The 25,154-nt window shown below is 41.1% G+C and overlaps 1 long non-coding RNA gene across 1 annotated transcript in view; it reads left to right on the plus strand.

Annotated features, from left to right (window-relative positions):
- The first annotated feature begins 505 nt into the window (after window positions 1-505).
- Window positions 506-25,154, plus strand: part of LOC116420255 — a 30,673-nt gene continuing 6,024 nt past the window's right edge. Inside the window, exons 1-2 of the long non-coding RNA XR_004230556.1 lie at window positions 506-987; window positions 20,390-20,468. This is a non-coding gene — a long non-coding RNA (uncharacterized LOC116420255). The remainder of the gene's footprint in view (window positions 988-20,389; window positions 20,469-25,154) is intronic.

The following is a 25,154-nucleotide window of genomic DNA, read 5'->3' on the forward strand; positions in this document are numbered from 1 at the left end:
TTTCCGGAGAACAGTAATATTCTATCACAAACACATACCACAGTTTATTGAGCCATTCCCCAATTAATGGGCATCCCCTCGTTTTTGTTTTTGTCCTGAGAAGAGAGCTGCTATGAATATTTTTTGTATGTGTAGATCAGTAGTCACATAGTTGAAAGGTGCAAAGAGTAAAAGTTTCCACTGTGATTTTTCTTTGTTTACTATCAAAAAATTTGATCAGTTGCATAAACTGCTGTGTTAAAGACTGGCTTCCAAGAAGACACCCACACCCACACACATACCCCCCCCCCCCCACACACACACTATACCATGCATAGGTAAAAATCGGAGATTCCTTGAAAAATGCAGCATCAAAATTTGTCTAAAACTTTCTGATATGTATAATACCAGAGTACAGAAAGAAGCGCTGATTTATTTTAAGCCTCAGAATATTGCAGAACTTCCTAAATGAAATCCATAATTACTTACATAATATATGAATGTAATAGACTATTACTACACCATAAGAAACAGCACTATAAAGAATTCAGAGAAAGTTGATGACTTGTATAAACTGATTAAAAATAATCAAAACCAAGCAAACAATTAGAATTCCTTCCGTAATATAAAGCAAAACAACATTGAAAGATATCAGAACACTGATCATGGCAGAGACCAGTTTCAACTTCAGAGGACTTGAGGTGAAACTTTGTTCCCTTATTTCGGTAGAAAGATGGTCAACTATGAATGTAAAATGGGACATATATTGTAAGATGCAGCCAATGAATTCATTTAGCTCAACTTGATATGATACGATAGAAAGTTATGTGGGGTGGAGGAGAGGGCTACCGAGAAGTGATGGTACTGTCTTGAAAAAGCATTAATAAAATGTTTTTAAATGTTTTTTTTTTAAGGCTCCACTTTAGAAAAAAACGAACCGGTTGAAGATTGTCTGTCATCTGCACTTTGTTATATTGTTGGATGGATAAGTGAAGAGTCATTAAAGCAGTATGTATACTTATACATAATAGCTTGCATACAAATAGGCACGTGTGACACAGCATCTGCGTATAGCACATGTTACATGTAATGTGTACATATATGTACATGGTATGTATTGTAGATGCATATATGCTCACGTGTGCCTTGAATAGACACTGCTGATGGACAATGAACTGGGCCCAGAATTAAGTAGGAGGAAGAGAGTGGGCTGGATTCCATTTGGGAAATTTCACAATGCTTTTAACATCTCAAAACTCCTTTCTGAAACAAAGGCTCATTTTTAAAAACCAGAATATATTTTTTTGATGATGCTCTATGGCAGCAAATAATGGAATAACATATTCTCTGAAGAATTTAAGTTTAGGCTACCCAAAGGGTAAGAGAAAGGCAGCACCAAAGCTATATATCAAAAGCTATATGAAAGGTGTCGGCTCGGCATAGTTGGTGTATGAATGGAAAAGGAGCTGGGCTTGTGCCGTAGAAAACAATGAGAGATAGCAAATGGATCGCCCTGGTAGTCCATTATGAAGAGCATTGGTGTCCACTTTGGTACAGTGGAAAGAGTACTGGTGCTCGGGGCAGAAAACCTGGGTTCAAATCCCATCTTTGATGCTTATGACCTGTGTGGTCTTGGGCAGTTCATTGAAACTTTATAGGCCTCGGTTATTTCATCTGGGAATGAGAGGGTTGTACTAGATGGCCAGCTGTAAAATAAAACCAAACACAAGTCAAGCCAACAGTTTACACGGCAGGCTCAAAACCAGCTCCCGAGAAACCAAAGAGAATTGCAAGTTATCCTAATGGCAAATATGATTGGGGCCTTTGGGTGGGTGGGCTTTATCCCTTGAAACTGGCCTGATTTTCATTTAGTTCTTTACCTTTTCTCCATCATAGACCTCTTGGATAATCTGGTGAACCCTGTAGATCCCTTCTCAAAATCATGCTTGTAAATCGTTGGAGGAAATGCTAAGTTTTCCTTAGGTGTTAATGAAAATTAAGAGATAATTTGTTTTCCGATTCAACTTCACTGAGATACCCCTTGAAATTTATTCATGGATCCCCTGAATCCATGGGGGTCTTGTACAGATAGAGAAATCTGTACATGAGGGGGGTCCTCACTACTCCACATTTATATTTGTGATATGTTTAAGTATTGATATTTGGGGGGGATTTTTCTTTTTTTCCCTTTGGAAGCAATCAGGGTTAAGTGATTTGTCCAAGGTCACATAATTGGTAAGTGCTGAAGCTGGATTTGAATTCAGGCTCTCCTGTCTCCAGGGCTGATGCTCTATGTACTTTTACCTAGCTGCCCCTAAATAGTAAGATTTTGTAAGAAGAGCATTTGAAAAGAAGTGATTTGGGGAATATTTGTGACATCTATAAGTGTGATTTTTATTATGTCTTGTGGCCAGTTTGTCATCTCTTCCCCTCGCCTAAGGGACATATTTACAGTTCTGTGATTGTCAGGATTGGATGTATTGGGGGGGGAGGGAATCTGTTTAGCATCAGTATGTGGGTAAAATCAAAGTGCCTTTGCCTTTGCCTAAAGGCTTTTTAAAAAGACATTTAAGTGAAGAGCAAGGGGAAAAAAAGAGGCTGCTAATGAACATGTCGCAGTCAGTACTGAAAAGTTCTTTTTCTAGATCTTCATATCTGTGCAGCTTTTAACTCCAAGCTGGAATGTCACAGGGACATTATACCGCCTTTCTTTGTGGTTGGATCACTAACCAATCTCCAGATACCTCTAATGGATGTTTCAAAATGGTTTAAAACTCTCAAATAAAAATTGTCTCTCTAAAATATAGATTTCCTTGCTTCTAGTCTTTACAGCTTCCGATTCATCTCAAATAATTTTCCCACATAACTCTCCCTTAAAAAAAAAAAAACACTACTTTCCTTATGTCACTTCTTTGCTCCAAAACTTTCTGTGGCTCCCTGTTGCCTACAGAATAAAGTCCAAAACTTCACCATCCTGCACAAAAGGACTGTTTTCTTCCTCCATGTTTCAGGTTTTTATTCATTCAGTTCCACACATCTGGAATAACCTGTTGTTCCCTCCCTCCTTTTCCTATCTTCTCCTCCTTCCCACACCTCTCTAAACCTACCAGCTTTCAAGCCCTACTTGAAATCTTACCTCTTCCAGGAGGTCTTCATTGACTTCATACTTGAGCACAAAGTGCTTTTCTGAAATCCTCTGGCAGTTACTGTCTCTTGGATATCACTCTGAGATTCTAAACCATAACAAGTCGGAGGCACTGCAGGTCCTCAGATAGCTACATCAAAGTCTTCACGTGACATCTCCTGGAGTGGGCCATGTTCTGTGCCATTTGGGGAGGAAGCCATGGAGCTGGCATTGGGGTTTGGGAGGGCTAGTCACCATGTATCTATTGTTGTGGATGCTTGTTCAGAATGGTGAACGGCTTTCACCGATGTTTAAAGTGATAAGGAATGGAAGCTGGCCTCATCATCCCTACCCTGGAGGATGCTTCTTCCTCCATCTTAGGCTGGAAACTTACTATTTCCTATTCTCCTTTTCCCTGTGGTTCACAGTCAGAGTTGGCTTTTTTTCTCTTGTTTTTCTCTTTCCCTTATTGTCCAATTATGTCTGACTCTTCCTGACCGTGGACCAACTCTCAAGAGAGAGTTTTCTTGGCAAAGATACTGGAGCAGATTGCCCTTTTGTCCTCCAGTTTTATGCAGGTAGAGGTTAAGTGACTTGTTCGGGGTCACATGGCTAGTACTTGACTGAGGGCAGGTTTGAACTCTGGTCTTTCTGACTCCGAGCCTATTGTTCTATCTACTGTGCCAACTAGCTGCCCCTCTTTTCCCAGTTACCTCTCCCTTAATTCCTGTGCCTTGCCATTTGTTTCCATGGTCCTTCTCCTTCTTTTAGGTGATACTGCAGTGGATAGAGTGCTAGGCCTTGAGTCAGGAAGATTCCTCTTCCTGAGTTCAGATCCTGCCTGAGACATTTGTGAGCTGTGTGACCCTGGGCAATTTATTTAATTGTCTGCCTCAGTTTCCTCATCTGTCCAATGAACTGGAGATGGAAATGGCAAATCATTCTAGTATCTTTGCCAAGAAAACCCCAAATGGGGTCACAAAGGATCAGAAGTGACCGAACAGCAACAATCCTTCTCTGGCTTCCATTCCATTCCGCCATCTGGAATCCCCACTTTATCGCTCACCCATGATTCTGCTAACTCCACCTGCCCTTATGTGTTTCACTTCAGACTGTTGTTATCTAGCCCTCATGAGTAACTCTCTCTAGACAGACACCTCACTGGTGGTCACTTTTAGTTTGTCTCTTTTTCTCCTACTCACTAATCATACAGGTCCCCCAAGGCTCTATCATGGACCTATCATTCTCCCTGTATATATGTTGTCATTCGTCCTTTGTTCTCCAAGGGGACCATTGACATCAAGAGGGTGACATTGTGACTTAGAAGTGAATTGGATTTAAGTGAGGCAGGGCTGTGCAAAGTCACCAGCCTTATTCTCTCCTCTGGAGTCATCCTCTGTAACATTTCACCTGGAAATCGGCTCCCTTAGATTTAATTATCACCTCCGTGGCAAAGATTCTGAAATCTATTTATCCAGCCGACTAATCTGCGGACTCCAAATTTTGTTTGCATCTGTAACTGTCCGGTAGGCAGCTCAAAATGGCTGTCCAGTAGACTTCTAAAATTCACCATGTCCAAAATTGAATTTATTATCTTTCCCATCAAAACCCTTCCCCACTTCCCTGTTAGTATCAAAGTCCCTCCCAGTCCCTCTCAGGCTCCCAACCCAGGAATCTTCCTGGATTCCTCAATCCCTCTCACCCCCCATATCCAAAGTGTTGTGCCAAGGCCTGTCAGTTCTGCCTTTGTAACATCTCTCATGTATCACTCTTCTTCTCTGATACTGCCACTGTCCTGGGACAGGCTCTCATCTTCTCGTGCCCACACTGTGGCCTCCTGATTGGTCTGCTTGCCACAAGTTTCTCTTCAGCCCAGGGCATATTCTACTCAGATATCAAGAGTACCAGTCTGACCATGGCACCTCCCTCTTTGATATGGCACCTGATCACCTCTAGGATCAAATAAAAATATCCTTTCTTTGACATTCAAAGCCCTTCATAATCTATCTGTATCCCCCACCTACCTTCTTGGTCTTCTCATATCTTTCCTCCTTTCCCTTAAAGTACTCTTCAGTCATTGAGAAGCTGGTACAGTGGGTAGAGCACCAGGCCTGGAATCAGAAAGATCTGAGTTCAAAAGTGACCTTAGACTCTAGTTGTATGACCCTGGGCAACTCCTTAACATCGGTTTGCCTCAGTTTATAATTTCTGTAAAATGGGGTTAAGAATAGTACCATCCAGGGTTGTTTGCAGGAGCAAATGAGATAGTGATTATAAAGTACTTAGCACAGTGCCTGCAACATAATAAGCACAATATAAATGTTAGCTCTTATTATTTTTATTGTTGGTATTTTCATATTCATTATCCTTGTTGCCTTCCTCTGGGTACGTTCCACCTTTTTAGTGCTCCCCCTATATTGTGGAACCCCAAAACGACCATCTTATTATAGGTGTGAAGTGACCCGGGCAAAGTACAGAGGGACCATCTATCATCTTCTTGTTCTCGGGAGTTCAGCCTCTTCTAGTGCAGCCCAAAATTGCATTAACCTTTCTGGCTGTCATATCATACTGGCAACTCATTGAGCTTGTGGCCCACTACAACTCCCAGATCTCTTTCAGTGAATCACTATGTAGCCAATCTCATATTTAAGTTTATTTTTCTAACCTGAATGTAAGCATTTACACTTTATCCCCATTATATTTTTGATCGGGCAATATTGTATCAAGATAATATTGGCTCCTTTTATCTGTTTGTTGTGTTAGCTCTCCCTCTCAATTTTGGATCATCTGCAAATTGGAGAAGTGTGCCATCTATACCTTTATCCAAATCATTGATAAAATTGCTGACCAGCCCAGGACCAAGCAGAAAACCACTTCTAGTGTTATTTTCATTGGATTGGCCCGTGTCATTGTGTTCATGCTGTTACTTGTCTTTGCTTTCATCTTCCCTATGTGACTTTTTCAAAGCCAAGTTTGTTGGTGAGTTCCATGTGCTTCCACATTGTTCTTTTTAGACAATTTCCCTTCCTCGCTAGAATTTTTTCTTTATGTCCTTAGAATTTCATTCTCAAGAGCTTGCTAATCTTTCTTCTTATTTTCCCTAATCATTTGAAATCTGTTTTCCTCTCATCTAGAATGCAAATCAGCAAGTTCCAGGCTTTCTTTTCTTCTCCATTACAAATTACTAAGGAGTGATTACATCTCCCTAAGATACCCATCATTCCCACTCTACCCAGTCCTCTATTGGTAACAGGTGGTTCTTGAATGGAATCTCCCCATTTTGACTCTTCTATTTAAATATGAAGTTCTTTTTAAGCCAAGTCAGAAAATTCTCAGTCGCGTTGCATTTGGCAGAAAGAGACCTTCTACAAATGCCCAAATAATCAAAGTCCCCCGTTATTACTACGTAATGCTTCTGTGCCAGGTTTGTGATCCATTTCCCGGATTCCTCATCTTACTCCTTTTTCATTACAGGTAGTCTAGAGGACATACCTGATGGCTCATTTCTTTTGTTTCCGTCTCCACTAATATTTGGTCAAATACTCTTGATCGTAATCTCCCTCTGGTCCTTGATACACAAATAACTGTGTGTACACATCACATGCCTTACACGTACGTAAATAACTTATACCAGGGAGAGTGAGATCAGTGCTAAAGAAAGCTCTGGCCAATGTGCTATAAAAATCAAGGTGGGGGGAGATCGCTTTCACAATGCAATGATCAGGGTAGTCTTCAAAGAGGAGATGGCATCCAAGTTGACTTTTGATTAGGGTAGTGGAGTCTATAATAGCTATAGGGGGAGAGTCAGAGTGCAGGACAAGGATATAAGTAGTTCAGTTGGGCTAGAATGTTGGCGATATAAAGGAATAGGAGATAACGCTGAAAAGGGAGGTTAGATGTCGATAATGAAGTCCTATGACATCTTGAATATTGGGGATTAAGAACTTTTACTTTTTTCTTAGGTAATGGAGAGCTACCATTTTTTCCCTAAATATTGGCTTACCATAGTCAGAGTGGCATGTCAGAAATATTGCGGTCTCTGCCCAAGGCACTATCACTCTTCCCCCTGCCCAGAGAGACGCAGACATATAAGCAAGGCCCCATTCAGCCAGTCACCCCATTACCTCAGGCTTGCCCACTACCTTATCTACCGGGCTAAACTGAAAATACCTTGTTGGATAAGCCCCTAGACGGAGCTGTCTTATTCATTTGACTCTCTCCTCACCATCATTGCTGAGCTACCTCTCTTCCTTTGAGTTCATTCTATTAAAATTTTCCACCCACTACAGATCCTGGTGCTCAGGTCTGTTGGCCTTCAGGTCATTTTGTCCACTTTCTGAAGAAGTTTGCTACCCAGTTCACTTTTCTCCACGCTATCCAGGGCTCGTCTTTATATTAGAGGACTCTGATGTTTCTGTCGATGTACCCAAATGCTCTAGATCCTCCTCCAGTTTTAACCTCTTCAAATTCCATGGCTTTCTCCTCCATTCCATCTCAACCAGTTATAGGGAAGGGGGGCTTAGTCTGGAGATCACCATTACCCACAAGTGTTCCCCTTTCATAATGAACCCTGACGCCCTTCTGGCTGACCGTATCCTGTTATCCTTCCACCTCTCCCTCTGCCTCTTCTCTACCTCTACATCATGACTTCCAATCCCTTTTAGTACCCAGTACTTTCTCAAACTGTGACCGATGCTCTGCCTTCATTTTCTTCACTTTAGGGGTTTTGATCCTGGAGCTAATCCCTTTCTCTTTATGAATTATTCTCGTCGCCTTTCCCATTCTTAGAATATTTGGTCTTACTGCTGATGGAATGGACTACTGGGCTGGAATGCTCTAGTCTGTGTCATTCATCAGTTCCCCGTTTGGTTTTTCTGGTTGGCTCTTCCTTAAATTTCTTAAACTCTACATATCTAAAACAGAACTTATTGTCTTGGGAGAAGCCCACATCCACTCCTGCCAATTTGCTGATTTCTGAAAAGGGCACCATTCTTTTGATCTCCTAGATTTGTACCTTCCTTGTTGTTTTAAACAACTCTCCTTTTTTGCTCCACATAGCCAGTCATGAGCCAGATCTTCTCATCTCTTCTGATGTCTCTTGCATCTGGCCCTTCTCTCTCCTTACATAGTCACTGGCTGTTTGAATTATTATCTCTGTCATATAATATATACTATTGAATTGGCCCTCTGATTGGTCTCCCTCTCTGCCTCAAGTTTTTTCCCTCTCCAATCCCTTCTCCACATGGTGGTCAAATTGATTTTCCTTAAGTACAAATCTAACCATATCATTCCTCTAGTCATTAAATTCTAATTCTTCCCCATTGTACCAAGGATTAAATATTGGCTCTTATAGCCCTTCATAACGTGACACCAATGGAGCTTTAAAGCTCTTCTACTATAAATTCTGAGAAATAGGAAAACACTGACACCAGTCCCCATCCTGCACAGAGTGGTCCTGCCCATCCTGACCTTCTCTCTGTTCCTCATACTCATCTCCTATGTCCATGCCTTTGCATAGGCCATCCCGCATACCTCGAACAAACTCTTTTCTTACATCGTCTTACATCACAGAATCTTTCACTTGCTTTAAGGCACAGCTCAAACGCTACCTCCTTGAAATCTTTTCTGATCCACTCCTCTTTCTCTTAACCCGAGGACTGTATTTTTAGCTTACATTTATTCCATATAATTTCTGTTTATATATTACATGTCTTGTACGATATAAGCTTTTTCAGAGTAAGGATCGTTTGACATTTTGTCTTTGTAACCCAGTGCCTGATTAGCAGGCGCTTAATGAATGCATGTTGATCAATTACTTGTTTGACTAGGTAGCGATGTAAAGGAAATATTGGAGGTGAGATTTATTATCAACTTAGGAAGAGTAGTTACCATGTTTTTACAGTCTAGGCAAGGAAACATGAGGGTTTAAATAAGTGTGATAACAGTAGGAATATAGAGGAGAGGGGAGCTGGAACAAATATTGGGGAGTTGAGATCAGCAGGACTTGGTGTCTCTTTAGAGGCATGGGGTGAAGGACAACATGGAACGAAAGATGATTCCAAGGTTATGAACTGAAAATCCTGGGTTACTTGTCTGTATCCACCATGGTTCTTCACGTAGGGCTGAATATGCATGCTGTTGGGACTGAGTAAATCTTTGTGGATTTGGTTTTTGATAGGGTGTCATAACTCAAAAAGTGTGAGGAATCATTGAATTGGATGTTGACACTAGCCATGATCCAATAATTAACATTGTTATTAGCCAGTGCTTTAATGATTAATGGACATTGGTCTTGGGCTATGAGAAAAGGCCAAGAATTCACTTTTATGGACAACTTTTGAGGAATGCATTTATGTCACAAATTGTGGGATCTCCGTCCTCAATGGTATGGTGTCCAGAAGTGTTGAACTCAATAACCCCTAAGGTCCCTTATGATCCGCTTATTCTAAATTGGTGATTACCTGGATAAGCAAGACTCAATGGTGGGTTTTGCTTGTCTTCCTTTTTTCTTGCAGCTCCCAGGTGGGCTTTTAAATGTATTTCCTTCAAACATGTTTTGCTAAGAATAGAAATACCACAGTGCACTTGCAAAAGTAACACATTTGGAGGGGCTTTCAGTTAGAGATTTGTGGCAACAAAAGAGAAAAGCAGTACTACAAGTTTTTCTGTCTTTCTATCTCAGAGACTTAGTAGAACCTTGCATCTCTGAGAAGATGTGTGTCTTCTTCCTGCATGAAGAAACTCATCAACATGAAGTACTAAGCCATAGCTGATAACATGTATCTCCAAGTCACAATTGTGAGGATTTTATTTTATTTTTATAAAAGTTTTTTTTTTTATTTTTCAAAGATAAGTTTCAACATTGACTCTTACAAAACCTTGTGTTCCATATTTCCCCCTTCCCCTAGATAGCGGGTAATCCAATATAGGTTAAATGTGTGCAATCCTTCTAAATGTATTTCCACAGTTATGCTGTGCAAGAAAAATCAGATCAAAAAAGGAAAAATGAGAGAGAGAAAATCAAATAAACAACAACAACAACAAAGATAAAAATACTATGTTGTGATCCACATTCAGTTCCCTTAATCCTCTCTCTGGACGCAGAAGGCTCTCTCCATCACAAATCTATTGGAATTGTCCTGAATCACTATTGTTGAAAAGAGCCACATCCATCACAGTTGATTGTCACATAATCTTGTTGCCGTGTATGGTGGTATGGTGTTCTTTTGGTTCCATTCACTTCACTCAGTATTAGTTCATGTAAGTCTCTCCACAGGACTCTCTGAAATCATCTTGCTGATTGTTTCTTATAGAACAAAAATAATCCATAATCTTCATATGCCATAACTCATTCAGCCATTCCCCAACTGGTGGGCATCCCCTCAGTTTCTAGTTCCTTGCCACTACAAAAAGGGCCACCACAAACATTTTTGCACACGTGGGTCCTTTCCCTTCTTTAAGATCTTGTTGGGATACAGGCCCAGTAGAGACACTGCTGGATCAAAGGGTATGTATGCATAGTTTGTTAGCCCCTTGGGCATAGTTTCAAATTGCTCTCCAGAGTGGTTGCATCAGTTCACAAATCCACCAACAATGTATTTATGTTCCAGTTTTCTCACGTAGAATTTTATTTTTAAAAATTAATCTTTTATAGATTTTTCTTAATGTTTAGTACTTGATGAAAGTAAGTTGCTAATCATTTTATTTATATTTTCAGCGAAGCTCAGTCTGTATGAAATTCTACTAAAAAAATAATTTATCAAAATACAATTCTGGTACTTGAAAATTTGCCTCCCTATACAGTAGTTACCTTTCCACATGATATCAATAAATGAAAAATTAAATTAAGAAACTTATCATTCCAAAAACTGACACTAAAGTTAAAACAGGTAACATTTGTGTGCTTGATTGGTATATCACTGCATCCTTTTTCAGGAAGCACTTCTAAAGTCAGAATTTTGTGCCATTTGAGATTTCTACAGTACCTTTCACAGTAGGTTACCAGCTTGTTAGGGAAATCAATGAAGGGAAGGATACTTGATTGACAGCCACGTGCAGTAAAATCATAAAGTCTCAGAGTAGCAAGGACCTAGGCAAAATCAGGGTACTACTTTATCTGAGTAGGAATAGTCTCTATTTACACTATGCCTCCACGACTTCCCAGTCTCTGTGGAACAACCCCAATTGATGGGAATCACAAGAGCTAACACTTCTGTAGTCCTTTCAAGTGTGTGAAGCACTTTGCAAATAATCTCACAACTCTGTTGAAGATGTTATTATTCGAGGCAAATTGAGATTTGACAGCAGAAAAATTAATGACTTGAGTTGCCCAAAAAGTAGCGAGATCCCTCTCTTTGGGAGTTTTCAGTTAAAAGCTGTGCAGCTACTTGTTGGGTATGTTGGGAAATCTACCAGTTAAATGGGAGTAAATGGCCAATAAGAACTGCTCCCCATCTCTCTGTCTCTGCCTCTCTCTCTGTCTGTCTCTGTCTCTGTCTCTCTCTCTCTTCCCCCCGCCTCCCTCCCTCCTTTCATCTCTCCCTCCATTTTAGATGTAAGAAAAAAGACTGAGAGATGTTAAGTGACCCTCCTAGGAGGGTAGACATAGATGGGAAATGTCAGAGGCAAGATTTCAATGTGGGTCTTCCTAATTCCGGGTCCAGCACTGTATTCACTTTCCTTCTTCTCTCCCCCCCCCCTCATTCTACTTAGGGGAAAGTCCCAGGGAGAGAATTCTTCCTTTCTCCAAGCCTAGATCTGAAACCTCTATCCATTGCTCTCAGCTGTGCTCTTTGCCAGCAGCACATATGTCTCTGTCTATAATGGCACCTACCAAGTTTGTTGCCTTTGAGGGTATGTAGTAATCTATGTCACTTGGAGAATAGAAGAGGGGAATGAATAGAGGAATAATTGTTAGATGTTTTTTTTAAAAGGCTTTGCTCTGCTTTCATAGTATAACATGGAAAAAAATGAGCAGAGGCAGAAATAGGAAAGTCTGTTAGCCTGAGCAGAGTGGGAGGGAGGGAACAGGAAAGAGCAAAGAAATCGTAGGGAAGACTAGAGGATCCTGGATCTAGAGCAGCTAAGGAAGGGATCTCAGAGGCTGTCTGATCCAGGCTCCTGATTTTACAGACTTTCTCTTGTGCCAGGCTTTGATCACCGAGAGGGTGGCTGGGACCCAGGAATTAGACAGCCCCATCAGGGAGGCGGATACAGTCGAGGCAGCAGGTCCTAGCAGTTAGCAGTATGAGGAAGTCCAGGAAAGCAGGCAGCCATTCCATATCGGGAACTTGAGACACCTTATAGACAACTGACATATCTCAGGGGGCAGGCAGAGCAACAAGAGCAGGGGAATCTGGCAGCAGGCAAGGTGGGGCTCTAGACCAGCAGGTGGTTAGAGTCAAGGGAGCCTGGCAGCAGGTAGGATGTACCCAGCAATGGGGACTGGGGTTCAGAGGCAGAGAAAGACAAGAGAGAGAAGCAAGGCCATCTCCTAAGGCTAGAGAACAAGGGAACCAGATGGGAAACTGGACCAGGGACTTAGGAACAAAGGGCTAAGTGCAAGGATGAAATTTTGGGAAATGACAAGGTCCAGATTATTTGTCCAGAGAGAAAGATGATAATGTAGTTACTGCAACCAGCTTAGAAGGCCAGGGGAGGATTTGCAGTTAGACTGATTAGATGCTGAGCTGTTGAATTGTTGAAAACAGGGGTCTCTAAATCTCTTCTGCCAGTCTCATGTGAGGTGGGACCTTTAGGTGGGGCTAAGTGACCCCATCTGAAGAAAATTGGCCATAGGGTCAAGAAACCTATTGTCCTTACAGATATAGAGCGATTATTTTATTGCTAGTCTGTGAATTTCATAAGTAGGCTTTCCTGTTAAATATTAAAAATATGTAATGAATTTTTATTGTGGTCATCCATAGATTATGTCATTAAAATTAAAGTTTTCCAAAGAGTCTTCCTAAAGAGATCTATATTCCTGTTTTTACCACCAAGAAAGGTGTTTTTCATCTATTTTGGAATTTTTTCATATTTCTAATTTATTTATGCAATTGGCAGGGAAGCTAACACAATGGTCTTTCAATCCAGCTTTTGGGCTCAAGACCAGATGCCTGCTTTGGAATGTAAATAGAGTGAAATATGTAAATAGACTAACTGAAACAGATAGTGTTATGGAAACAGTAAATAGAATGGTAAACAATAATATTCAGAAGGAAATGTAAATAGAGAAGTTTGAGGAGATGGACTGAATTCTGCTGGTCCAAGGAAACATAGCTGTTAAATCGAAAGAGATTATTTACAACTCATTTTATCATTCATTTATTAGCAGTTGGTATTGTTTTTTTCTTTCTCCACACGTCAAAAGCTGGCCAGCATGACTATAGCTGAATTCAGGGTTGGCCTGTGGCCTCGGAAAGTCGGTATCAAATGAGATAATCTTTGTAAATCACTCATCACAGTGCTTGGCACATAGTAGGCTCTGTATTCATACTAGTTGTTATGAAATGCGCTCCATCCCCAGTGGCTTAGTTCTGTCCTCCTCACCATCCTGGAGGGAGGAGGGAGTGTGACTCGGTGACTTCTGGACTTGGTGTCAGGGTCTTGGAGTTCTGGCTGAATAACCTTGGCTAAGCTGTTTGATCATCTCTCTAGGGCTCAGTGGGGATTAAGAATCCTTCTTCTGCCAAGCTCACAGGGCTGGAGGAAGATCTCTGTAAAGGTTGTTTTGGGTTGGGTTGGTTTCGAGAGTTAACTATGTGAAGCTGGTTTTGAATTCACTTCTCTCTAAGTCGCCAGAACTCTTTTTTGTCTACTCTGCTACATTTTACTTGTTCAGTTTCTCCTTTTCCCTTTTCTTCTAACCCCTTCCTGTTTGTTGTAAACAAAAGACTTTCTTTTGCTCGGTATTATTTGTAGTAGAACCAATAGTAAAAATCTTAGTGTTCAGAATCTTGTCAAGGACTAGTAATTTTCCATGAAATGTTGATAAGAGCATAAAAGTACAGAGTTCTTCTGTTGCCTTTGTTTTAGACTCATATTTTGTATTTCATATTTTTAAACTAGTGTTAAAATAATTATAGACATTTGTTTGTAAGGCACATCCAGATGCTGGCCCTTTTGCCTTCTTGTAGGTGGCTCCCAAATGCCACCTTCTGACCTTGCCTATTTTTGTTCCCCTCTCTTCTTTTCTCTGCGCTTCTCCTCATGCTATCTGCCATCCTTAAGGATCATTCCCTCATTCTAGCATCATTGCCTTCCTTCAAGGCCCAACTCGGGTATCACCTCTTCTGGGAAGCCTTCCTTGACTTTCCCACTGGTTTTATGGGATCTCTGCTTAAACTCCCCAGAGCACTTTGCATCTATCTTTTTTGCACTTTCTGTATTCTGCCTTGTAGTTAGTTGTGAGAGCAGGGACTGTTTATAATTTCATCTTTAGTGCCCAGGACGGTACCTGATAGGCCACTAGGTGGCTCTGCAATGGATAGAGCACTGACCCTGGAGTCACGAAGATGTGAGTTCAAATTTGCCCTCATACTTAAATAGTTGTGAGACCCTAGCAAATAGCTTAACCCTGTTTGCCTCAGTTTCTCATCTGCAAGACGAACTAGAGAAAGAAATTGTAAATCACTCCATTTTCTTTGTCAAGAATACCCTAAATGGATTCATAAAAAGTCAGACCTGACTGAAATGACTTAACAACTATAACAATACCTTCTAGTGAATGGGTGTGTGTGTGTGTGTGTGTGTGTGTGTGTGTGTGTGTGTGTGTATATATATATAATTTAATAACTCATGGAAAGTTACTAAGTTTGAAAGATTTAATGTATAATATGTGAGTTAGCAAAGCTGATCTTACTTTTCTCATTAACACTCAGACCACAGAATAGTTTGAGAAATGTAACAAAAGTTTCAGAATAAGAAAGTGTTGTTAAACTACTATAGTCTGTGATGTAGCTACATCAGATGGTGTATGTAAGCCCAATGTTCATGTCACTAAGTTCTTGAGGTCAGTACTGGATCAAATTGATTATAGACACACAGAGAGATTTTAATTGTTCGACATTTATTACTGTTATATGAACCTAATTTCAAAAACAGCTTAAATCATGAAATGGAGTTCTTTTTTAACTCTGCCCCAATTTACAAACACCTCATGACCTTAAGTAGGTAGAAAATTTATTCAGAATAACATTCTTCAGGGCTTACCTCTTTCAAGGCTTCCTATCCAGAAAGATCTCTGAGCATCTCTACTCTGGTGATCTTTTGGCTGACTGGATGGGATGGGTGGGTGGGCAGGTGGGATGGTATGGAGAGTCCCATGAACAGGGGTAGACAATGAGCTAGGTAAAGGTTGGGTCTGATGGTAATTAAGCATTTTTTGAAGACAGAGAGACGAAGCCAGAAACCCAGAGAGAGTGATTATTTCTGAGACCTTCTTTGACTCAGCCTTTAACCTATGGAATTGGGAGCGTTTCACCAAGGCCCAAGAGTAGGATGGTCACAAACAGAGGAGGGCAGAACCCACAGAGACATAATGCTTGGAATCTCTGGAGTGTGTAAGGAACTGCCAGCCCTAGAAAAGCCAGCCAGACACACACCCAAAAATGGGGCGACTGTTTTTGTGCAAAGTTTTGGTGCAGATTCCTTGACCAAGAGACAGCAAGCTGGGCTGAGTTACTTAAACAACTGTAGTAACCACACATCAAAGAAGTGGTATTTTCTTGGCCTAGCTGCGCAAAGACTGTCTCTTTGGACATACCTACACCTACCTGGATCATTGTCAAGAGCCTGATCTTCAAGTAGGAAGGATGCTGATATCTAAAGTAAGTAGTCTGCATGCTGAATACCATTATACATAGCTTGTTTACCATTTTCTACAAGTTGAAGTTTTCAAGTACCTTGCCACCAGTGTTTTTGCTGCACAGAAAACTCAAAGCTGATGGAAAGACTCTGAGGGTAAACTACTTGAGAAACAGAGAATATTTAAAATCCTAATGCAGTCAATGCATTTCTGTATTGGAAATGCTCACTTCACAAATCCACATGGATTCTCAAGGACCCACGTGGACTTCCAGTTTCTCTTAGTCTTTCTGTTCCTAGCAAAATGTCTCATGTAGTTGGTGCTTGATAAATGCTTATTGGATTGGGCCAAGATAAACTGAAAATTTTTCATCCATATGTGAAAGTATGACACTTTCAAATTGATAGTGTGGGTAGATGGTTGTTTCTGTAGAGAAGGAGGAAGGTTTGGGGGAAATTCTGAGAAGAAAATACATTTTCCAAAGAAGGTTTTCAAATGCGTTCTGAACAGTGGCAACAACATTGTTGGCATACGTATATGGCCTCCAAATGGAACGGCACTCGTTTGGCTGTCTCCATTCTTGGGTGTTTGTCAAAAGGCCAGACTTATTATATTACAGTCACATCCCATCTATAGCATCATATTCTTATCCTGCAGCTGTTCATTTCAGTGAAAGGGATTTGACATTTGCTTTGGGAATGGGGGAGAACAAGAACGGGAAAGTAAGAAATGTCCAGTGATCGTTTAGTAAAGGATTGATAACTCCTGGGACAGCACAAATATCTGGGGCCTGTGGCTATGTCACATTTTGGCCAAATGGTATTTTAGGTCAATGATCTCAGCGATTTAGATATTTTCAAAAGCCCACCACTGAGGAGAGAGACAGGGAATCCTTACTTGTCTTATTCAGTTGGGTTTGTGTGTGTGTGTGTGTGTGTGTGTGTGTGTGGCCCAGAGGCTCAGAGCCTGGAGTGCATGAAAGTTAATCTGTGGAGTGGGAGCCCTGGCAGAGTTCCACTGTGCTACAAAAACTTCTGAGCGTGGACAGAGTGACATGATGAGGGGCCAGCTAAGTACCAAGAGGTCGCTCATGGATGATGAATCCTTCCTCTGTGGCAAACCCGTTTCTTTTTCTAGAAGTTCCTCAGCCCTCCTCTTTGCTTTGGGCAGGAACAATCAAGGGACGTGGCAATTGAAATGCTCTTCTATTTGTCTCTTGGACTCATAACTTTACCACTTTTAGGAAAGTACAAAAGACTAAACAGAGGGCCTCTTTCTTCAGTTGGCACTCAGATTCCATATACAGTGTCATACTTGCTTCCTTTCAAGGAATTACACCTTCACTCAATGACTACTTCATTTTGAGTGTGGATGTGGTCAATCATTAACGTCACTGAATTAACACTGAGCCTGGTTAAGCAGAGGCTACCACAGAGCAAGTGTTGCAAATAGATACTAATCTAAGAAAATAATAACTACTACAACACTCATAACAATGGTTAACTTATGATGGACTGTGTTTTACAAAGCTCAGCATAGGGGAGCTTGATTGCCAGAATAACCTGGAAGTACCTCAGATATAATTGAATCTCTTTTATTGTAAAACAGATAAAGGCAATGAGGCTCAAAGAAATTAAATGTTTTTCTTTCATTTCTTTCCTAAAATTTCCTTTTTATTATGAACTTAAGCATCAACAAACATGAACATTTCATTGTACAAAGGGGAACAAAAAGAATTGTATATGAAACCAAGAGTTCCTATTCTATACTTTTTTAAGAGTGTAAATAATTCAGCATGATTGTAACAAAAATGTTCTTTGTATTCCCTTTTGAACTTTTTTCTTCATTGTATTTAAAAATATTTTGAGTGCTTCTGTCATTTTTTTTATCTCTATTGCTACTCATAAATTCATCCTTCCCTACCCCCACACACAATCAAATTAGAGGCCCATAGATATGATCAAACAAAACAAGACGTTGACCATGTTTGAAAATGCACATCTCGGTCTGCACTTCTAGCCTGTAAAATGTTTCTTTATATCAGTGAAGTCGTGACTGGTTAATTAAAGTTCAATAGACTTTCAAAGTTGTTTTTAATATATGTTTTATAAGTTTGTAAGTTTTCTTTTATGTTACTGTAATCACATAGATTTGAGTCTTAGTTTTGTAAAAGCACTCTGCATCTGATCATACAAATCTTTTTGGGTTTCTCAATTTTGTTGATTGGCCATAGTAGAAAGCATGATGAACTTGGAATTAGAACACCTGGGATTCGGTCATGTGAGGCATTTAACTGGCAAGGGTGATGGGCAAGGATGATACTGATGGTTGACTGCTTCCAAAAAAGTAGAGTTCAGACATCCAAAAACTTTTCGATGTAACTTTTAGAGAGACAAACCAAAGACAGTGGAAAAAAATAGAAGCTTGACCTGTTCTTGAAAATTGCTCCTTGAATTCAGGGGCTAGATTTTTGATTGAGGTTATCTGTATTTAAAGATATAAAAGAAACTGAACACTCTGGTTTGTGAGTTTTCATCTCTTAAGATACCAAATACAGGAAGTAGTTGAAAACACCCAAGAAAGGTGGTTCAGGAGGGAGGAAGGAAGTTTACTGAACCTAGACACCTGGAAACATTAAAAGCCTTGATGCAACTTGAGTGTTTAGAAAGTTCCTCTAAATGTATCTTTAAATCTGTCATCCGTTTTTACAAGCTATTGCATAAAGCTAATGCTTAAAAACAGAAGGAAAGCAAGCATCATATAGATCTATGAAGAAAAGACAGCTATGTGGAAAAGGAGGTGTGACATGATGACTAATTTAGTTGAAATTTGTTTTTCTTGTCTGGGGACATTATAACTTGATTATAATAAAAACAATTAGTTTGATTTTCCGACTTCTGGGGATGTATGAAATTCCACCAAATTCAAAATCCACTAAATTCACTAACAACACCCCCTCCCAAAATATTTGAAATGGAAAATGTTAGAGTAGATCAAATGGTACAATGTAGAGAGCCTCATCTCTGCTTAAAACATACACCAAATGATTTGCTGTCTATGGTAAGGAAATGACACTAGAATTTATGTGTTTGGAAGTGAATTGAAACCCTCCTACCCAGCTAGACTGCTCTTTGCCACCTTTCATAGAGGTATCTGAGTATGTTTCTCAGATTTCAGTGCCCAAGTTATTTTAGCCTCGTCATTAAGTACAGTATCCCCATCTTTATGTGGAGGTTACATCTTAAAGGAGCCTGCTAGGATGAGACCCTTCTTATTTCCCCTATATCTTCTTAGTGAGGTGTTCAACTACCTTGCTTTTTGGTAAGGTATGATGCCACCTGGAAGTCCTCGACTTCCTATCTCCCCTCTGAATAATATACAATAATCATATCACCGGTGAATGGCCAAGACCACAATTATGGCCTTGCTGTGGTCCCTGGTGTCTCCTTGTGAAGGCCATACCGGACTCTGCTTGAGTTTTACCCAGTTGTGTAATGTTAATCCTGAAAGACACCTTAAAAACGGTCTGATCCAACTTCTTCATTTTATAGAGGAAAAAACCGAGGCCCAGAAACAGTTAGTTAATTGACCCAACATGTATTAAGCACCATCTGTGCATAAGGGTACAGTGTTCATTACTGGGGATATGAAGATACATATGTAACACAGACCTCATTGTCAAAGATGGAAGGTAAGCTCCTTGAGAGCAGAGGAGGTTTGCTTGTGATTTTTGTCTCCTTGGCACGTGGCGTGTGAGAGATACTTAATGCTTGTAACTAATCTAATCAGAGGAGAACATGCAAGAAAATACTGTCAAAGTAAGAAGAGGGAGAAAGGAAGAGATCTAGATAACTTGCTGTGTGCACTTTGGGGAGGAGCTTATATTTCCCCCTGAGGAGCACGAAGGAGACAAGGATCTGGGAGACAGCTTCAGGAAGGAGTTGGTACCTGAGGTAGGACAGATCTAAGGTCAGGCCTGCCCTTGTAGGGAAACGGTGATTCTCAGATAAAATTTTTCTTGTGAATGGGAGGTAGCATTATGGTGTAAATAGCACTTTTTTAGAAGAGTTTAGAAAAGAAGAAAAAAAATCTATCATGTACAAATGAACTCGCTTAGCCTGTCCACCTATATATCCAGAAGATGAAATGATGTCCTTTTGTTTTTGATATTTATTACCGAGTCGGATGAACGGGCCTCTGCATACATGGACAACTAGACAACCGAAAAAGCTTTGGAGTAGGCCTAAATTATTTTTAAGGTTCCTTTCCCTATCCAAATCAAAATTCAAGCTGAGAAAGGTCAGACTATGCAGATGGGGGCATGGAGATATAGAAAAATTCTTAGAATAAATGCTTTCATCAAGATTGACTTTTGTTAGTAACCCTATTCCTTAGTTGTCAAAACATTCTGAACCAGAGATATTAACTTATCTTTAAAATATGCTGTTGTATAAAGGATCAACTAACCCTCTGTCTTTCAGGTTTTCATTTCTCTGGGCACTTCCTCTCATTTCTCCAAAACATGACATGCTATGAGAAGGACAAGTTCGAATGCCAAAGGTAAGCACGTGGTGTGAGATTTAGGCGCAGAGTTAGGGGTACAGGGCAGGGGAGGATTAACAAATTAATTATCATTTTAAGGAAGCTGCTAGCTACAAATGGAGTCAGCCAGGCAGACTTTGCATGACCGCATTAGGATCGAGTCTTAGCAGTGTCGTCCTGTAGCTCAGAGGTTTGTGGTTCTGGAGCTGGTGGGAACCTTGGAAGATGTCTAACCCGGGTACATCATTTTATAGAGGGGGCAGTGAAGACCCAGATGGGAAATGGACCCGGGAAAGCTAGTAAGTGGCAGATCTGGGATTTGAACCCAGGTCTTCTGCTTCCAAATGTAGCACTCGCTGCTCTACCACGCAGCCTCCCATGTCAGCTTATGACCACCCCGAGAAAACATGCAGCTAAGTAGGATCTGACTGTTATTCTACTGTCCAAAATGAGATGCATTCTCAAGTGCACATTTTGGCAACAGAGCACCCAAAAATCTTGTACAAGGTAACTTTACTATCAGCAGGGAGGTTTGACTCGACTAAGATGTTTTATTTAATTGTGAGTAGTACTAGGCATGCCCCCAGCTGACTGTACACAAGAAGCTGAAGCTTCAACTCCCCCTTGTAGGGGAATAAAGGGGGTGGATTTGGGCCAAACTTTGCCCATGATTTAAGCCTCTTTTAGCTGTAGATATACATATACATGTAGATATGTATGTACACGGATACTATGGTATGTGTATGCACATGTGTGTATGTATATATGCCCAGACAGGTGTATATATGTGCCTGTGTATATAGAGCTACATATATAGATTTGATAACTGTTTTGATATAATTGGTTTCATTTATAATCATATTTTATTCTATACAGTTAGAAAGATAATTCCAAGAAGGGCATATCTAGGCTTCACAGAGTCTGTCAGCAGAGTCTGTCTGTCTGTCTGTCTCTGTCTCCCTCCTTTCTTCTTTTCCTACCTCTCCCCCTCTGTGTGTATCTGTGTGTGTATGTCTGTCTCTCTCTCTCTCTGCCCATACCTCTCTTTGTGTGCCCGTCTTTCTCTCTCTGTGTGCCCGTCTTTCTCTGTGTGCCTGTCTTTCTCTGTGTGCCTGTCTTTCTCTCCCTGTGTGCCCGTATTTCTCTCCCTGTGTGCCTGTCTTTCTCTCCCTATGTGCCCGTCTCTCTCTCTCTGTGCCAGTCTCTGTCTCTGTCTCTTCCCTCTTCCTCTCTCCCCCTCTCCTTCACCTTCTCCCTCTCTCTCCCTTTCCCTTTCCCCCACTCCTCTCTCTTCCCTCTCCCTCTTCCTCTCTTTCTCCCTCTTCCTCTCCCTCCTCTCTCCCCCTCTCTCTCTCACACACACACACACAAAAAAAAAACCCTCTGCTTATAACTTTAATAATAAAAGCATAAAAGTCCATGTTATATAAATACAAGACTAAAATAATTTAAACAGTGTTCCGGACTTAGGACCACATTTCCAAAGATCATCCTGTTATCCCAATATCAAAGGGTTGGAGGACCATGAAGTTCTTTCCGGCCGGGTGTGCTCATGCACAAGCATATCTTGGGCCTTTCAGGATGGGGCAGATCCTCTGCCCCCAGCTTATTTTCAAAAGGAATTCTTTGGGTTTGAGGCAGCCCAGAGAATGCTATAGTTCACACGCAGGTAATGTTCTGAAGGCCTCCCCCCACACTTCCTGCCCTCGCCCACAATATGTGCAATATGTTGGTGCATTTTTCACTCAAAAGCGGCTCTGTGAGATCTCTCTGTAGGACTGAGGTAAAGAGATTTTTAGTTTCTCAAGCTTATGGGTAGTCTGCCCCAAGACCAATTTTGTTACAAATGGCCCACCAAAATTTAAAAAAGACTACCACCACCTTGTTGACTTAAAAGTAAGGAGAGCGAGATGGAACATTTTTCAATCCCAGAAGAAATGTGATTTTTTTTTATTGCGTGAATATTACAGCAGATTGTTGATGATAAGTAGCTGTTGGACCTTAGACTTGACTCTTCTCATTTGTGAAAAGTGGGAGGCTTCATCGGAATATCTTTGGTTTAGAGCTGAAAGGAATTGCAGAGGACATCTAGTCCAACCCTCTCTTTACAGAAGAGGAAACCGAGGTTGGAAAGGCTATGTGACTTGCCCAGTGTCACCTGGGTAGGGTGCGATTCCAATCTTTAGGGTCCCTTCCAGCTCTAAGACTAAAATGACTTTCCTATTATTTTACTCACCTAATGTTCCCAGAGTCATCATCCATAAACACTTATTGAACATGTCTTATGGGAGCCTGTGCTAGCTACTGTGGAAGAGTACTTAGGATATAGTTCATAAAGATGAGTGTAATGCTTCCTGAGATGTAGTCCCTGCTCTCAGGAAGTTTTGATTTTTGCCAGAGAGACGGGACATAAAAGACAAACCCAAGATCTGAGACTCTTATTAGAGTGAGTCCGAGGCAGTCTGTGATTATGACTTGTATGCTTTATCTGGCATTAAACTCCATGGAATTTGAGAGGCAAGAGGACTCGACATTGGCTAGACCAGTTGGGTTGGTTTTGTAAAAGAGGCGGAGACTAGCATTCCCAACACTTGTATCAATTTCTCCAATCGATCCACAGCTCCCTAAACCTTAAGTCACCAAGCATTTACTAAGCACTTAGGTGCCAGGCACTGTACTAGGTATTGGGGGGTACAAAGACAAAAGTCCAGTTATCTCTGCCCTTGTGGAGCTTACATTCTGTTGGAGGAGATGTGTTCATATGTAATTGTATGATGTATACATACACATTAAATATGAGGCCATTTTGAGAGAGATGATTAGTAGCTGAGAGGGCCAGGAAAGGCTTCACGTTGAAAGCTTGAGCTGAGTTTTCTTGAAATCCTAACAGGTGGAGAAAAGGGGGGAGTAGATTTTGGGCAAGAAGGAAAGCCAGTCCAGATGAGGTCTATGAACAAACAGAATTAGAGGGCCTGAAAGGGAGTACTACATACAAAAGGTAGGTTGGGGCTGGGTCGTGATGGGCTTGAAATGCCAGACATCAGATTTTGTGTCTGATCTCTTCTGCATCAGTCTGACAAGTATGATGCTTGGAGCTTATTGCTGAAGCTCTGTGCTATCTACTTCATGGCCAACGTCATGGAAAGCAGTTTCTTGTGAAAAGAGCAGGTTTCTGAAGTTGTTGGGATGGTCTGGCTTTTCAGCATGACACTTTGCCGAGCTGTTCAGCAACATGGCGTTTGTCCCTCTAGATACCCAATCCCTGCTCCTTAGGGATTATGGACTTGCTTTTGTTGGCTGTTCCAGTGAAACCTTTTTCAAATGAGTTAGATCCCCAGATGTCAGGTCGCATTTATTATGACCTTATCATCCTTCTCTCCCACTACTTGTTACCCATCTGCATCTACCCTGTGCTCTGTCCCGACTGGCCTGCTCATTCTTTCCTAATACTCCCTGGTCTTTCTAGCTCCATAATTATAGGAATGCTTTGCTGCTATGATGTCATTGCTCAAGTCAGCCCTGTTCCAAAATGGGTTATTGGTTCACAGCAAACTGTTCATAGTGTTTTCTTATCTAGGGTTGGGGTTGCAGTCGCATGACTAACATTTCTACGATTGTGACAAGTGATCCCCCTCTCTCCTCGGTCTGACACATTGTAGATCACCCGACCTTGATGGGGAGGAAAAAACACTTCTTTGAGCTTATTAGAGCTGCTTCCAGGAGGTTCTGCAGGATGTTTCACCAGGGAGCTCTTATAGTTCCACCCACGAGGATTGAATGCTAGTTCGGCAGCAGTCTTCCCTTGAGCTCTCCTTGGAAGCCAAGGTGCGAAACAAGAACTTGGATTCTTGGAGTCTTTCCACAGCATTGCTTTTCCTCATTCCCAGAACTCTAGGCTTGCCTGGGCAATCACCCAGTGGGAGCCCAGGGAAGCAGTGGTACTATAATACCTCCATTTAGATAGAGATGAATACTGTAGTTCTACCACACAGTGTCTGCTATCATCTGCCTGTTCATAAGATAGCTTAGTGTTTCGTAGGCTTTCCCACTCTTAATTAAATTAATTTACTAATAATCCCAATGGCCTTGAATACTTTATCAACCTCTAACTTACCCAGATGGGAGCAATGGGTAGGTGATGGTGTCCAGAGATGTCCAAGAGGGGTCTGTGGAAGGCACACAAGGTAGTCAGTCATTCTGGTTTTCCTTAAATGGACATGTTCTAGAGCTCAGAATGGGCTGGGGAGGAGGAGAAGAGTAGGGGCAAGTGGCATCTTCTCTCCTTAGTGCAGGTGGTTCTCCCATATATGCTGATGAATCCTAGAATTCTAGAGTTGGAGAGAAGCTTAGAGGTCATCTAGGATTTTCTTCACTCTGTTTTCACTTAAATTGGACCTAAGCACGTCTCAGGTACTAGAAGGTGTTAATTATCTGTAACGATGTTCTGTATCATATAACTCTTCCTAGCTATGTTCATTTGAGAATATGATTTATTGAGGAGAGGATAGTTAGAACTCTGAGTTTCTTTTCCTACTTGCGGTGACATTAGCCATGCTGCCATATCCTCTCGGTGCCCTACCACTGATATGAATGTGGTGTGAATAGATTGGCACGAATCGGTCCCGTCAGCCCGGAGTGACCAAGCTCCGCCAAGCTTCTAGTCTTACTTCCGTAGTCTTGGCTGGTAGTGTTTTGTAGTCAGAG

Source organism: Sarcophilus harrisii, chromosome X (assembly GCF_902635505.1).
Source record: "Sarcophilus harrisii chromosome X, mSarHar1.11, whole genome shotgun sequence".
NCBI lineage: Eukaryota > Metazoa > Chordata > Mammalia > Dasyuromorphia > Dasyuridae > Sarcophilus > Sarcophilus harrisii.